Source organism: Ambystoma mexicanum, chromosome 8 (genome assembly GCF_040938575.1).
Source record: "Ambystoma mexicanum isolate Mex_15411 chromosome 8, UKY_AmexF1_1, whole genome shotgun sequence".
Classification (NCBI taxonomy): Eukaryota; Metazoa; Chordata; class Amphibia; order Caudata; family Ambystomatidae; genus Ambystoma; species Ambystoma mexicanum.
The window spans coordinates 774,513,180-774,528,571 of record NC_090929.1 but is presented as its reverse complement, the minus strand read 5'-3'; the positions used below and the strand labels follow the sequence as shown (position 1 = coordinate 774,528,571).

General features: G+C 43.3%; 1 protein-coding gene and 1 long non-coding RNA gene across 2 annotated transcripts in view; one reads left to right on the top strand and one right to left on the bottom strand.

The window, feature by feature from the left end:
* Window positions 1–15,392, bottom strand: part of LOC138472433 (uncharacterized) — a 927,133-nt gene that overhangs the window by 249,635 nt on the left and 662,106 nt on the right. The window lies entirely within an intron of this gene.
* LOC138473670 (uncharacterized) lies at window positions 6,736–12,607 on the top strand. Its single transcript, XR_011268842.1, has 3 exons — window positions 6,736–11,145; window positions 11,267–11,365; window positions 11,606–12,607. It is a non-coding gene; the product is annotated as an uncharacterized lncRNA (long non-coding RNA).

Genomic DNA, 15,392 nt, shown 5'->3' with positions numbered 1-15,392 from the left:
GCGAGCATCGCTCAAGCAACAACATATATACAAACATGCAATCTTTGAAGGCAAACCAAACCGCCCATAATGTATCTTTTAGGCTAGGGTTCGGGGATTTACAATCATGACAATTATGACACATTATGACAAGTTTCTATTCAGTTTAAATATACTTATTCTAGAAACAGTTGCAGAGACAGTTCTTTGTTATGGTGAACATAAAGGCGGTTTTCCTTTCCAAAGGAATTTAGAGAGGATAGAGTTGGCTTCTTTATAGAATGTATTGCTAAATTTGATTGTAATCATAGCAAGAGGGTATAATAGTACTGGTGCGAGCATCATTTTAATTGTGTCTAATCTCCCCCACCAGGATAGGCAAAGAGGCGAGGTGTCTGTTTTTTTCCTTAATGTTTCTAATAAGTGGTTTTCGGTCCTAGTGATTGATGTGTCGATATTTGGAGAACCTTCAAGGACAAGATATTTAATGTGGCTTGTTTTCCAGCACAGGCCTAGGTTATCAAGGTCGCTTTTAATATAGGAAACCGAGGAAGGAGCTTGGTTTTCTCTTTATTAAGTTTGTACCATGAGACTTTCCCATAGTTTTCAATGTGAAACATAGCATACCTTACTGTGATGTTGGGGTTGCAGAGAAAAAGGATTATATCATCTGCATACACTGAAAGTTTGATACTTGTGTTGTGGACTTGGATTCCCATGATAGATGTGTCATTACTGATTACGTAGTGAAGTGGGGAGAGTGGAAAGCCTTGTCTGGTGCCTTTGTTTAGGGGGAATACAGGGAAAACTGTGGTAACTGTTATGGAGGCTTCAGCTGAGTGGTACAGGCAGGTCATAAGTTTGATGAAGGAGTCGCTAAGACCCTGCCAGCTTGGTGCTTTAGACATGGAATCCCGTTGTAAGCGATCAAAAGCTTTCTCTGCGTCTAACGCCATTTAAAGCCTGGGTTCAATGGTAGAGTTAGCAATCAAGAAAATGTTGGTGACAAGTCTAGTGTTAGCGTTGGCATGCCTATCTTTGATTTTGGGGTTAGAATATCAGTGAAGGTTTGATCAAATTCTATTGGGAGACCATCTGGGCCAGGCGATTTCCTTTTATTTCATAGAGGAGATTTGATTTGCTATTTCTAGTTTAGTTATTGGACAATCTAGGGTCTTCAGAAGATTTTTGTTAAGTTTCTTTTCATGAATTTTCTCAAAGAATAGATTTTTTCTGCTTGGATGTTTGTAGATTTTTCAGAAGAATAAAGTGTACGATAGTAGTCTGCAAAGACCTGAGCAATTTCCAAGTCTGTGGTGCATGTTTTGCAACAACAGTTCATGATGGATTCAATTTTGTATTTCTCTTTTTTACCTTTCAAGTAACTTGCCAAGAGTCTCCCTGCTTTGTTTGAGTCACCATGTTATTTTGCCTTAATTTTGAATGGCTGCTGCAGTAGATTTTTTTATTGAAGTCGAATTTCGATTTCACCAGATTTTTTAGGGTAGTGTCTGAGTTGTCTAGCTGAAACTGCTTTTTAAGTTGTTTGATGGCTGGGAGGGAATCCTGTAGTTCTCTCTCATATTTCTTTTTTTAAGAGCTACTCTACTTATAATTTCCTCTCTTAAGGTCAATTTGAAGGCGTCCCAAGATACTTCCATATTAGTTAGGTCAGGTCGGTTAAGTAAGAAAAACTCCTTTCAGAATTTGGTTATTTCTTTGGTGAAAGTTGTATCTGTCAGAAGTGCTGTGTTTAAACGCCATCTTTTATTTTGGTTATCGGTGTGGCTAATATCTAAAACAATTAAGACGGGTGCATGGTGTGAGAAACCTGAGAGCGTCCTCACATATACTCACCCTGGGCTCCCTTCTTAGGTGGCCAGGGAAAGGTCATTGCTCTTGGATCTGGGGGTGGAGAAGCAAGGGACGATCATCTGGGTGCAGGCTCCTTGGAGGAGTAGGAATGAAATGTCCTCAGGTGAGACAAAGTATTCAATATTACCAGTTCAGGGAGCACTTTATATCTCAGTTATGGGATATTGTTACCCATGTCCCATTGACCAAGAAAGGGATAAGAGATACCAAACATCCACACGTACCAGAAGGAAGGCAAAAAGGGTTCAGTGTAAAATTTGCAAGACATGGTATCCCCCTTTTCCTACTGATGACCGACCCAGCCCTTCTCTAACCTTTACATGTTATTGCAAGTCAGATTCCCTTGTTTCCCCACATTTACATCCTGACAGTACTAAGACAGTACTGAGACGAAGAAGAGGCAACAAAGAGTAACAAAGACAATCCTCTTTTACCTCTCTGGTGCTGGGACGAGGAAGATGCCTATTAAGAACAGAGAAAATCAGGGATGTCCCTTAAATTATGGTCAGACAGGGCTGATTAGACATTCCCACCTGCAGCCTGTTAAGAGACTGCCGATGTATAAAAAGATACCAACTGACCAGCAAGGTGAGTGGGGCGAGGAGCTGAGTGGAGAGTGGCAAAAAGAGCAGCAAGAGGTCCAGTGTAAGCAGCAGGGAACAGCCACCACAGGAGTGTCTGAGGGGCAGGAGTCAGACCCCTGATGTGAAGAGCAAAAGGACATTGGATCCAAGCTGCTGGGAAGCCTTTGAACGCAACCAGTGAGTTTCTAGCAATTGTGAAACTCGGTGCCCGAACATTCAAACTCCTCCACTCGAAGAATACTTTGTATCAGAGTGGTCACGTGTTTGCGGAACCACGTTTTCAAAGGTCTCCGATTCAATCCATTATACAATAATGAAATGCTAAGAATACTTTGTATCAGAGTGGTCGTGTGGGGGAGATTACACGTTACCAAAAATCTCTGAAGGCTGGGCATTTCATTGGAGGTGAATTAAAAGACATATTACACAACAGGGTGAATACAAAGTGTGTTTTAAATGCAAACCATTTCTTTTGAATACCAAACTGAATGAAAACCTCAACAAGAGCAACTAACATTTATTGAAGATCAACGTGTGTTTGTTTTTGAATACTGAACGGAATGAAAACCTTAACAAGAGCAAGTAACATTTATTGAAGATCAACCTGTGTTTCTTTTTGAATACTGAACCAAATGAAAACCTTAACACGAGCAACTAACGGTTATTGAAGAACAACCTGTGTTTCTTTTTTTAATTCTGAACTGAATAAAAGTCTTAAACAATTATCACACTTTATTGAATGCTGAACTAAGTGAAACCTTTATGAAAGAACTGAACTGCTATATATTGAGTTCAGGAGTGGAGCTTTCATTTGAGTAAACTCATTAAATGCTAACTTCTAAAAGGAAACCTCAAATCCAAGTGAAACCAGTGCATGCTGTATTCTAAAATAAAGGATATAAAAACTGCATATAATAGAAAACAAGATTGAAAGCAGAAGCAATTGCAAATTTAAAGTTTATTCCATCATAGCTACCATTTAATACATGAAAAACTGGCCATAGAAAGAAGGCCCAAGAGTGACAAGAACTTTAAAAAGACTAAGGATAATTTTGTGCTGTGAAAATTAAGTCTTGGGGAAGGGAATCATGAGTTCTGAACCATTTATTGACTTGAAACTGATGTCTCAAGGTTCTTTTGTACTTGGAACTGTATCACTTTACTGTATCTAATAGCTTTGGAAGTAGAGACTGCAGGAACCTTCTTGGGTCATCGTTTTTGGCACCTTCCAGGATTTTGTATAGGCGGATATTGTTTCTTGTGTTACGATTTTAGCTATCTTTACACTATCTTTGTATGTTGCAGATATCCTGCCCCATTGATCACATTTTGGATGGGAGATATTCTAGTTTTTCAATCCTCTTTTCAGTACCTCAGGCTTTAAGATCCATTTGTTTTTATGTTTCTCTAAATGGCATCCAGTTTGGTGGTGGTTGCTTCCAAGAAGGGTCTGAGAGTCTTACGCTGCAACATAATTGTATCGAGCACAGAGTCCCTCTGCGATTTATGTGATGCGACGGAGGGTCAAACTTGGGTCTCTGCGAGTTGCTGTTAAAAGAATCTATTTTGAGCAGTTGTTTTCTATGCTTATTTTGAGGGTGTAGGCTCTGGTTTTGGGTATCTAGAAAAGATCATGAAGGGGATCTTTGTGCAATGCTGTCCATAGAGTAAGAGTGGTCGGGGGCAGGCCATCTATAATACAAGCTTCCATTTTGTGACTTTTGCTTAGCTCGTGCTTACTCTGTAGAAACCCACTCATACATACAAAGGTTTTCATAACAGGTTCTTGAGATGCAACTGGGTAATACTTCCAAGACTAATCGCCGCCAAATCTCAAAATGGTTATTGATGACCATATGGTGTGTACTGTTATGAAACCCACATGCAGAGTAGGTTCCACCTTCACTCTTGTAGCCCTGGCAGAATGAGATGAGAATTTGAGCTGCCAGTGCAATCAGTGCTTGTGCTTCTAGACTGCAATCTTGGATATCTTGGAGTGTTTTGACAGCATTCACCCACAGGCTGGCAACTTATTGCTGTAGCCTTATCTCAATTAGGATGGAGCATCTGTCTGGTTTTTGATTTTGGAGACTGCTGGGATCGGTACTGAGGAGGAACTTGTGATGACAATTTGGTAGCAGGTCATGTTATAGCCCCCACATATTATGAGAGCTTTTAGACCACATGGCAATGGTAGATAGGTATAGCAGGTCTATATAACAATTAGGCTCATTAGAGTTTTAGATACATTTTTCTTCTCAATATCCCTTTATATATCACTCACCATGCAGTTGATTTTCATGTGCCTTGAGTATGGGGAGGACTATGCTATGCAGCACGTACCTCCGCCTGCCATTGGTCCACAGCACTAATGCTGCAGGTAATCTGGTATTGAAATATATTTAGCATAATGGCGGGCGCACATCCCAGTGCCTACGCGTGAAGTGAGGGAGCAGCATTAATAACTGCGAGGCAGTGGGAAGGCATACATGCATTCTTATTGAACAAGCGCATTGTGTTGAGCCTCCTTCAATGTGAAAACGCAGGCAATTTTCAACACGTAGTTGAATAGAATGGAGAGTGATTATCCTTGTGTATTTACCTCTCACATCCTCTAGTCGGCATTGCAGCGCCACCGCCTGCACTCTGGAACACAGTCCTAGTCCTACGGTGTTATGGCAGGCGTTCTAAGGACTTTGCGCATGGCAGGAGAGATAAGCAGGCGTTAGGCAAATCAGCTAATGAAGAGCGTGGAGGCCCCCTGAACTCGGATTGTTTCGGGTCTAAATATGCTTTCTTGCACTTACTTGGTTATTCTGTGGGTTGGATGACAGATGCTTTTGACCTTTGTTGGGAGCCCACTACGCTGCCATTTCCTCCATCTGTGCCCTGCAGCGCATGTGATCCTCCGAACTCGGGATGCTTAACACCGCTTTTCGGATTCCCTTCCTCACAGAAAGGTCCTCATTTGTTGTTCACCACTTCCGATGTCTGGAAATGCATTTATGTTGACTTTTGTCTTATTGATTAAGGTTGTGGTGGTATTTTGGTGTTCGGAATGAGCTGAGCTAAACGCTCAGGCATCCATCTTCTATGGCACCAAGCCACAACCCCTTTATGGTTTTTTAAATTATATTGGTGTATGTGGTGTTGTGCATATTGTATGGATCTTTATAAATGAGTGTTATGCTATTGGAGATGAACCCCTCTGTGCACAAGAGATTATGGAAGTGTTGCCATGATAAATTGCTGCACTAAGTGCATAAAGTAATAATCTGAAGACCAGAGTTATAGTTCATTCGAAAGCTTTGTAAAATGCTGTGTGGGCAAGAGTTACTTATATACCAGGAGCTGAAATGGTGAGGTCTACTCAGACCAACTCTTTGTACATGGAAGTTGGCTCACCACACCATGCATCACAGTTACCATACCTACTACCTTTATGTTATTTGGACATAGCCTAGTAAAAGACAGTGTTAATAGGCTGACACTGAGTCTCGGAAGGTGCACTCGGAATTAATGGACCTGAGGCCCAGATGAACGTAGACCCAGAGGATAAGAACTTAAATTGAAGACTATGTCAAAATGACTACTCTCTCCATGAGCACATGGATGAATAGTGGCTAAACCACCCGCTCAGACCCATATTGCTATTAGAGCAGCGGTGATCCCACTCAAAGTTGAAATACGCACAGCCAGACAAGTATCCCTCCTTCTCCTCTCTTGGTAATGTGGGCCTAGGGCAGGCTGCACCTTTTGGGATGGGAGTGAGCTGAGAACAGTAGGAAAATCTATGAACCCCACCCCTGTAACAGAACATTGCGGATGCAGAATTTTGTGAAAAGGGTACTCTGAGTAGATGAGCAGAGATGTTCACAAGATTGGCGCAACGTCACTGTTCAAAAGAAGTGTCTTGAAGAACAAGGTAGACAAGGGGGCTAAAACGTCTATGGTCCCAAAATGTTGGGGCCTCTTCAGAGTTCAAGTGTTCTTAGGCAGTTTGAAACTTTCACAGCTCTGGGTGTCCAGCAGCCCTATGCCAGGGTACCCCCTCTTTTGAGCGGTAGCCAGCAACAGTTTCCAGTGGTCGCGAAATGCACCACCACACCCTGGGCGACACCAATAGACTTCTCTAGCTTGAGATGTCCGGTACTCCTCTTCTGGAATTCGAGGACCCCTTCTCCGGATGCCAGGCACACAGGGCTGGCATCCAGGATACTTCAATGAAGAGTAGCAGTTTTGCACGATGGTCCCTTGTAGCTCAAGGAAAGGTCTCCTTTGCAGGTCCTTTATAGATCAGAACCTGGGAGACATGACAGCTTTCGGAGTGTTGAAGAAGTGCAGCAGCAGACTTCTCTTCCAGCTGGGCTTCGAGGAGCAGCTTCTTCTTGCTAAGCTTCGCCTTCAGCTACTGAACAAATTGGTAAGTGAGAGGTCCCCAGATATACACATCAGTACATCATTCACTCTGCCTGAGCCAGGCTCAGTCAGCCAATCACACAGTGGGGCATTCATGCAGGCAGGCATCCAATCAGACGCACAGCCATCCAGGCCATTCACTCCACCCAGACACCCATAACAAAAGATGTGGATTGGGGCAAGTACCCAGCCTCTTCAAAATAATTTTGACCAAAGAAGAATTGGAGTTATTGAATTGGGTCTATCTTTTGTCTCTATGAATAAGACACCAAAAATGACATTAGAAATTGAAAATCAGACAATTCCTGAGAAAAAGCTGAGTCAGGTATTTTATTCGTGGGAGAAGTCCAATCCTCATTGATGGGTTTTACTCCTTTCCATCTACCCTCTTCGTAAATTCCCAATACTAACATGGTCTCCAAAGAGGTCCTGACTTTTGAAAAAAATATCTTGAAAGGTTTAGATTCTGTATATGACAGAGCCACTACCCAGCGCAATTACACTTTTGGCAAAAAGAAAAAAAGGATTTTAAAGTCCCTTCAGGACGAGGTAGAGATTCTCATCAACAGCACAGATAAGGGAGGAAGCATTGTCATAATGGATGCATCTAAATATGATGAGGACGTACTAAACATTTGGAATGATGTGGATTGTTACTTTGCTTTGGTGGGCGTTCCGTCTAAGGCCATTGCACAGGAGATTTTAGAGTTGACAAAAGAAGGATTATATGTAGGTTTCCTCACCCAAAAGGAATTAGATTTTTTGAATCCCAAGAATCCTAGAACCCCATTGTTTTACATACTACCAAAAATGCATAAAGAATAAAGACTCCATCAATTACCCATGATGATCTATAGTCTAGCTTTGTGGTTCCCTTTTGGAATTATTGGGAAAATATATAGACTTTCTTCGTAAACCGCTAGCTATTGCTACCCATACATCCCTGGCTGATTCCAGGGATGTCATCAATGCTATTGAGGGTCTGTCCTTTGATCCCAAATATCATCTTTTAGTCACAATGGATGTGACTTCTTTATATTCTAACATTCCGCAGAGTGAGGCGATACGTAGCTGTAAGGATTACTTGGATTCTAGAACTTTGCCACACATTGTACCTACCTCCTTTATTCTATTACTCTTAGAGATAGCCCTTAGTAAAAATGTCTGGTTTGAAAAACAATTCTTGCTTCAAATCAATGGCACAGCAATGGGGGTGTTCTTTGCCCACCATTTGGCCATTTTGTACGTGGCAACATATGAAGAATGTATTATTTTCTTTATTTTATTTTTATTTATTTTATTTTTTATTTATTTTTTTTTACATTTGTAGAGCGCACTGCAGCCCATAGACATCGAGGCGCTATTACATGAAGGCGTAAGCAGCAAGATTATGTAAACATAGGAAACATAAGGTACTTAGTTACAGAGAGAGGAGCGGAGCATAGTTACAAATGACGTTCGTCTGCCTGTAGATATAAAGGCAGGTAGGTTTAGACAAACAGCCTACTTTTTAAGGCTTTGCGGAAGGCTAGGTGAGAGTCAGTCCCCCTGAGGAGCGAAGGTAGGGCGTTCCAATGTGAGGCTGCTAGGGCTGAGAAGCTCGAACCGCCCGCACATACTCTACAAGTCTTGGGGGTAGAAATCAGGTTGGTGTAGGCAGATCTGGTGGGCGTTGTCGAGGTGGGTCATGAAATTCTCTGGGCAAGGTAGGGGGGAGCAAGGTCGTGGAGGCATTTATGGGTGAGGGAGAGGATTTTAAAGATGATCCTCTGCCTAATGGGCAGCCAATGGACCTGCCTCCTAAGGTCAGAAATGTGGTCTTTCCTGGAAAAACCTGTAGCGGCCCTGAGGGCGTTTTTCTGGGCAAGCTGGAGCTTAGCGATGTTTTTACCGGAGGTCCCACCAGGGAGTGCGTTGCAGTAGTCCAACCTGGATCCTATGATGGCCCTAGCAATAGTGAGGCCATTTTGTGAGGATAGGAAGGGTCTTGCTGCGTAGATGAGTTTGGAGTAGTATGCAGATGAGGAGGCTATGGCATTAACATGCCTGTCCATGGTGAGATTAGAGTCGAGGTAGACTCCTAGAGTCTTGACTGTTTGGGATACCGCAATCGGTATGTTGTCGATGGTAAAAGAGGTGTATTGTTTGTCAAGGTTGCCTAGAATGGTTGGTGACCCAATAAGTAAAAGCTCGGTCTTCTCGCTATTGAGACAAAGCCAGTTGTCTGCCATCCAGGCTTGGATGGTGGCGTAGATGGAGTTGAGGGTGTTCTTGTCCAGCTCATAGTCACCTGTAAGCGGGATGAGCACTTGGGTGTCATCCGCATAGTTCGTGTATGAGATGCCCATAGAATCGAGGAGATTGAAGAGAGGCCGTGTGAACAGGTTGTAGAGGGTGGGTGCTATGCAGGAGCCCTGGGGCATCCCACATTTGATGTGGCTAGGAGATTCTCTGATGACAATTGGTTTGCCAGGGCCATTCTATAGTATAAAAGATAAATTGATGAGATTTTGGTCATTTGGGATACTAGAGAGGGTAATATCGATCATTTTTTTGAATGGATGAACTAATTAAATTCCAACTTGGGATTCACCACCTGTTATGATAACCTCTCTGTCCCATCTTTGGACCGGTTGATTACAGCTAATGAGGAAAAATTGATCTTAGGGTTCTATAAAAAGCCTGAAGATAGGAATACTATTTTACATAATAGGAGTTTTCATCCTAAAACTTCAAGGGAAAACATTCCTTATGGTCAGTTTGTAAGGATTATACAAAACTGTACCTCATTGCAGACTTTTCACTCAGAGGCATACCTCACGATTAAATGATTTATTGATAGAGGTTACCCTAAACATGTGGTCAGGTGAGTGAAAAAGAGAACTGGAAACCAGAATAGGTCAAGCTTTTTGGATAAATCCATTTGCAAACCGCCCCCAACTCTAAAATTGTTTGTGTCGCCACCTTTTGCCAACATAGCAATGTAATCAAAAAAACTAATTAGACAAAACTGCCATGTGTTACAGATGGAGGACTCTTCTTTTGAGGAACCTAGGTTTGCTTTTTTATGGATAGTGTATCAAACAACATCTGGTGAAGGTGGACAGACTGTGTAAGACCCCTTCGGTAAACAAAATGTTTGGGTCTCCCACAGGTCACTGGACATTTCCCTTGGGAAGCGGTTATGTTAGTAGGCTCACAGAGCAAAACACATCCTTCCTTGTGAATGGCAAGGATTGGAAGTTTAATTTTCACAGTACATGCAGAAGCACTTGTATTATTTATACTGTGCGATGCCCATGCAGGAAGATATATGTGTGCAAAACTACAAGGCAGGTTAGAACACGAATAGTGGAACAGAGGTTAAAATTAGAACCAAGACAATGTCAGCTACTTTATTTGAGCACTTTGTTGAACCGGGACACAACAAGAATGATTTGACTTGGTGGGTGATTGACAAAATCCAACCAGGGGATACTCGTGTTAAAGAAGACCAGCAATCCGATAGGGAACAACACTGGATGCATACTCTTCAGAGTTGTTTGCATGGCCCTGTATGATAGGAATGAATGGCATCCTTTAGGCTGCATTTAATTTGGTTCAGGGGAGGCATACATGGAAATATACATGGGTGTACATATGCATATCTATGTATGTGCATGTGTAAAATAACTATCCTTTTTCTTCTATATATAATGCCTGGAGAGTCCGGATGGGCCATCTGTATCTTTTCATCCCCCTTTATACACACAGAGCATTTACTTATTGTGGGTAAACACTACCTCCTTTGCGGGTTAAGGAACCTGTCCTGCACACATATGATGCATTTGGAATGGCTGCAATAAAATCTATTTTACCACCAGTGCAGGTATGCTGCATTAGATTTGATAGAACATTGGTTCAATAAAACCTGTGAACTAACTACCTCCACTTTTTCAAACAAATACAGTGATTGTGTTTTTTTAAAACATAAATATAGCCTTTGCTAAGGCATCTCTGGTGCAAATATTTGATGTGCTTGGAATGGTTATAAATATCTTTTTACCAGAAGAGCAGGACATTCTGTATCAGATTATGCAGAATATCAGCTTCACAAAATGTATGAACAAATCGCACAATAGGGGTAAGGGAATACTGTTCAGAATGGATGTGCCGGTCCAGTGTTTGTGCACCGCAGAGGTATACGCATGAGGAATGACGGGAGGGTCTCATTGTTAAGTAAGTGCGCTGTTTGCGCGCAGTGTTTGAGAGACAGAAGTTGGCCGCCACATCGGCAGAACTAGTCTAGGTAAAACCCTTTTTTTCCCAGTTTAGACTCAGGGATCTAATTTGGCGAGGGTGTGCAATTGCTGCGTTTCACTTTAGGAATGTTAAATGTAGCATTTGCTATATGTTTTGTCAATTGACAGGAATCTTACGCATGTCATCATGGTGTGCTATAGGAAGAACACTTTGGATGTATTGAATGAGCCTGGCCTACCCTGGCCTGAGGGAGAATATACATTCCTGTAAGTGTATGGTAGTCGGTGCAAAACCCTTATGGGGCTTATGGGCATCACAACAATGAATGGTGGTTTTTTGACCTCCTGCCGTATTTGTCATAATGTTTTCCAGGTTTCTCTTTTAAATAAAAGGGCTGGCGCGTTATTCATTCGAGTTTATACAGCGTGTCCTCGATACATGAGCATGTTTGAGTCACAGTAGTAAACACACAATTTGTATAGTGAATCTGTTCTTTCTGTTTGTAGATCCATGGAGCAAGTCCTGAAATTATATAAAGGGAACCAGTCTTGATGAAAACATTGTCTGCATTTGGACTAATGATTTGGTTGAAACCAGTGAAGGGGATGACTATTTAGTTTAGTATCTGTTTGAGCTCTTAATTCTCTATATTTCCTATTTTTTTTCAAAATTGCCTCTTCTAGTAGACCTTTGACTCATGAAGTTATGTAATTGCATTATTGTGGTTTAGTATATGTGGTTTGATATTTTGCACACAGCACTTCTTTTTGGAGATGTCTTGCATCTATTATATGCATTTTATGTATGTATTTTCCATGTTTGGAGATGTTTTGCTGCTATTATCTGCACATTAGATATGTCGTTTTTGTGCTTGAGGTTTTGTGGATGTTTAGTCATTTTTGTTCAAACAGATTGCTGCTACTGTATGCACCTTATATATGTTTTTGTGATTGATGTATTGTTGAATTGATATTAATGTATGAGCCGGATGTATACTAATTGACCTTTTCACAATCGATCGTGGGAGAATTGAACTTTCTGCACAATTGATCGTGAAATGAAGGTCAATGAAGACATATATGCGGGGGGGACAACCTGCGCCCCCCCCAATCCAAAAACCTCCACAAGCCGCTACCGAATCCCATTATATTATTTATTACCCCAAACCCACCCCAAACATATTATATAAAAAGTAAAATAAAGGTAAAGTTCCATTGTGCATAAGGTCAATTAGGACCACTATTATTAGGTAATTAAGACAAAAGGTCTATTGTAAAAGGTCAATTTGGGTAATACCTATGTGCCATGTGACCACAATTCCACATTGCTGGACATTGTATATTTCATTAAAAAATGTTTATGGTAATATATTTATATTTCTGAACTATCCATCATATACTCTTTGTTTACTAAACAAACCATGCACAATCATGTTTCCGTCTCTCCTCCTCTACATCCTTCTCCTCCTTTCCCGGCCCTCCTGCGGCCACCTCTCCTCCTCCTTTCTCCTCCTTTCCTTTCTTCACCGCTGATGAGGTTTCTAGACAAGTCTGATCTATGAAAGTCTTCTCAAAACAGGTTCTTTCCTGTTCTTCCATGTTCTTCCAAAACCACCAAGGACCACATTGACACCCTTGCTCCAACCTTGGCTGATTTTTGCAATCACTCTTTCGGCATTGGAAATTTCCCCTCCACTCAGAACCACTCCCTTGTGAACCCCCTTCTTAAGAAACCTTCTGATGACTTTTTCTGTCCAGCCAACTATCGCCTGATCTCCATTACTCCTTTCATGGGCAAACCCCTGGAAAGGCTGGCCATCTGCCAGCTTAACCATGACACTGAATCTGTTGGTTGTCTCCATGAACATCAGTCTGGCTTCAGAGCGGGCTGAAGCACAGCAACTGCTCTCCTGAACATCCGTGAAGGCCTGCTATCTAACGTCGATTCTAACCTTCCTTCTGTCGTCATTCGCCTCGATCTTTCCTCTGCTTTTGATGCGGTCAACCACACCATCCTGTTCAACCGGCACCATGATAAACTGGGTATCACTGATCAGGCCCTGGCCTGGCTGACCTCCTTTCTCACTGATCGACCCTCCCAGGTCCAACTGGGGTCCTTCCTCTCTTCTATCTCTCTCTACCTGTGGTGTTCCCCAGGGATCTAATCTTTCTCCCTGGCTGTTCAACAAATACCTGGAACCTCATGCCCAACGCATAGCTGCTCTCTGCTCCAACTTTCAGTGTTAAACGGATGACACTCAGCACTCCTTCAGGCTCCCCTCATCCGTCTCTACTCCTTCTCTCATTCTTCACAGTCTTTCTGCAATTCAGGAGGGGTGTGCTGCCAATGATCTCTGCCTTAATGCCAGTAAGACTGAGATCCTCCTCATCGGAACACCAGCTCCCTCCTTTCTTCTCAGTCTCTGGCCGCCACCCTGGGCCCTGTTCCTATCTGTGAGGCTAAGAACTTCAGGGTCATCTTCGACTCCACAATCTCCTTCTCTCCTTACATTTCTGACATCTCTAAGAAGTCAAACTACCAGCTGCACCTCCTCAGAGCTATTCTTCCCTTCCACACTTTCCCTCAGAAACCCACTGTCTCCAGAGTCCTGCTCCTCTGTAGGCTGGACTACTGCAACAGCCTCTTTGTAAATCATCCTGCCTCTACTCTCTGTCCTCTACAACTCATCCAGAACAGGACTGCGAGAATTGTCCTTGGCGTCAAGCCCAGGGATCGTATCTCTCCAGATCTGAAATCCCTTCACTGGCTCCCAGTGGTGGCAAGGATCAAGTTCAAGACCCTTTGCATTGTCCACAGGGCTTTCTGGGGCCTGAGCCCACACTACCTCCAACTCTATCTTCCTAAATATCTACCTTCTTGAGCTCTTCGCTCCTCCACCTCCAACTCTCTGAGGGTCAGTCGGTTTTCCTAGCAAAGAGTTGGGGGCAGATCTCTTTCTTCAGCTGGGGCCCCCCTCTGGGACAGCCTCCCTGCCTCTCTGAAACTTGAGCAGAATCATCTCCAGTTCTGGACACAACTGAAGACCTTTCTCTTTGCTTCTGCCTTCTCTCTTCCTCTCCCTTGCTGATCACCTGCCTGATTATGCACTGGTCACCCTCTGAATCTGGACCCAGGTCCTGGCCTGTCCAGCTGCAATCCCACACTGCCTTTGGCTCCCATGCACTTGTGGTCTGAACCTGTAACCCTACAGTCCCATCTCTTGCATTTACCCACCACTCTCTGGCTGCACTTATCAGGACCCACACTTGCCACCCATTGGCTGCACTCTTGTTTTTCTCCTTTGTTCTACACTTCTCCATCCTCCCCCACCCTCAGCACTTCCCCCTCCCACCCTTCCCTGCTCTTGAGCGATTTGAATGACAAAAGGCCTAGTGATGATGCTCAGCAATGGTCTTGCCTGTGACAGAGGAATCTCAACGATCAGTTTGTGCATGCATGCCCCATGTCTCTCCAGGACATATATCCTATGGGCCTAGGTTACCTCGTCTACAGATTCACTGGCATTGGGGAGGGTGGTGTTGCATTCTGGTACCTGTGTGGCAATACATGTGGATGTCATTTTGGGTTTGAAAAGGCCTGGTCAGTGACTGCTATCTCCAGTCATGTACTACTCCTGTTTGTTGAGGCCTGTCAATTGAGCCATGCGCTGGTTGGCCCTGTATGTACAGGGTGCTTGCTGGACATGCATTTGTGACATACCCCGCCCCCTTTTGCCTGTAACCCATGCTGCAATGTACGTGTAAACATACATGTACTCCCCCAACATCCAGGTCCTATGTCCTCTGTGATGCGCAATGTAAGCCGCAAGGTTACTGTTCCGCAGAACCATGGAGTTGTGGGTTGATCCTGGGAACTGGGCACAGCAGTGCTGGATGGTCGGGTCGGCGTCACATGTCACATGGACATTGAGGGAAGGTAAATGATTCAGTTTCCTGTAGACGTCCTCTAAAGGCATGGGTGGGCAACAGCTCTACATGTGTGCAGTCCAATGCTGCCAACACATTGGGCATGTCCACAATTGCATAGAAGCGGGTCTTGGTGGGGTTAACCTGTGGTGGGGAGGATAATGTGCTGGCACACAGATGTTGTCTAGTACCTGCACCAGCACTCTTGAGAAGGCAGGCTGCGAAATGCCATGCATCTGGCTCACAGAGTGCTGGAATGTGCCAGTGGCCAGGAAGTCCAGGACCAACACAAGCTTCAGCAGTGGTGGTATGCCTACCCTGATGCCGATCCTGGTACCAATGTCGTCATGCGCACTTGCACGATCTG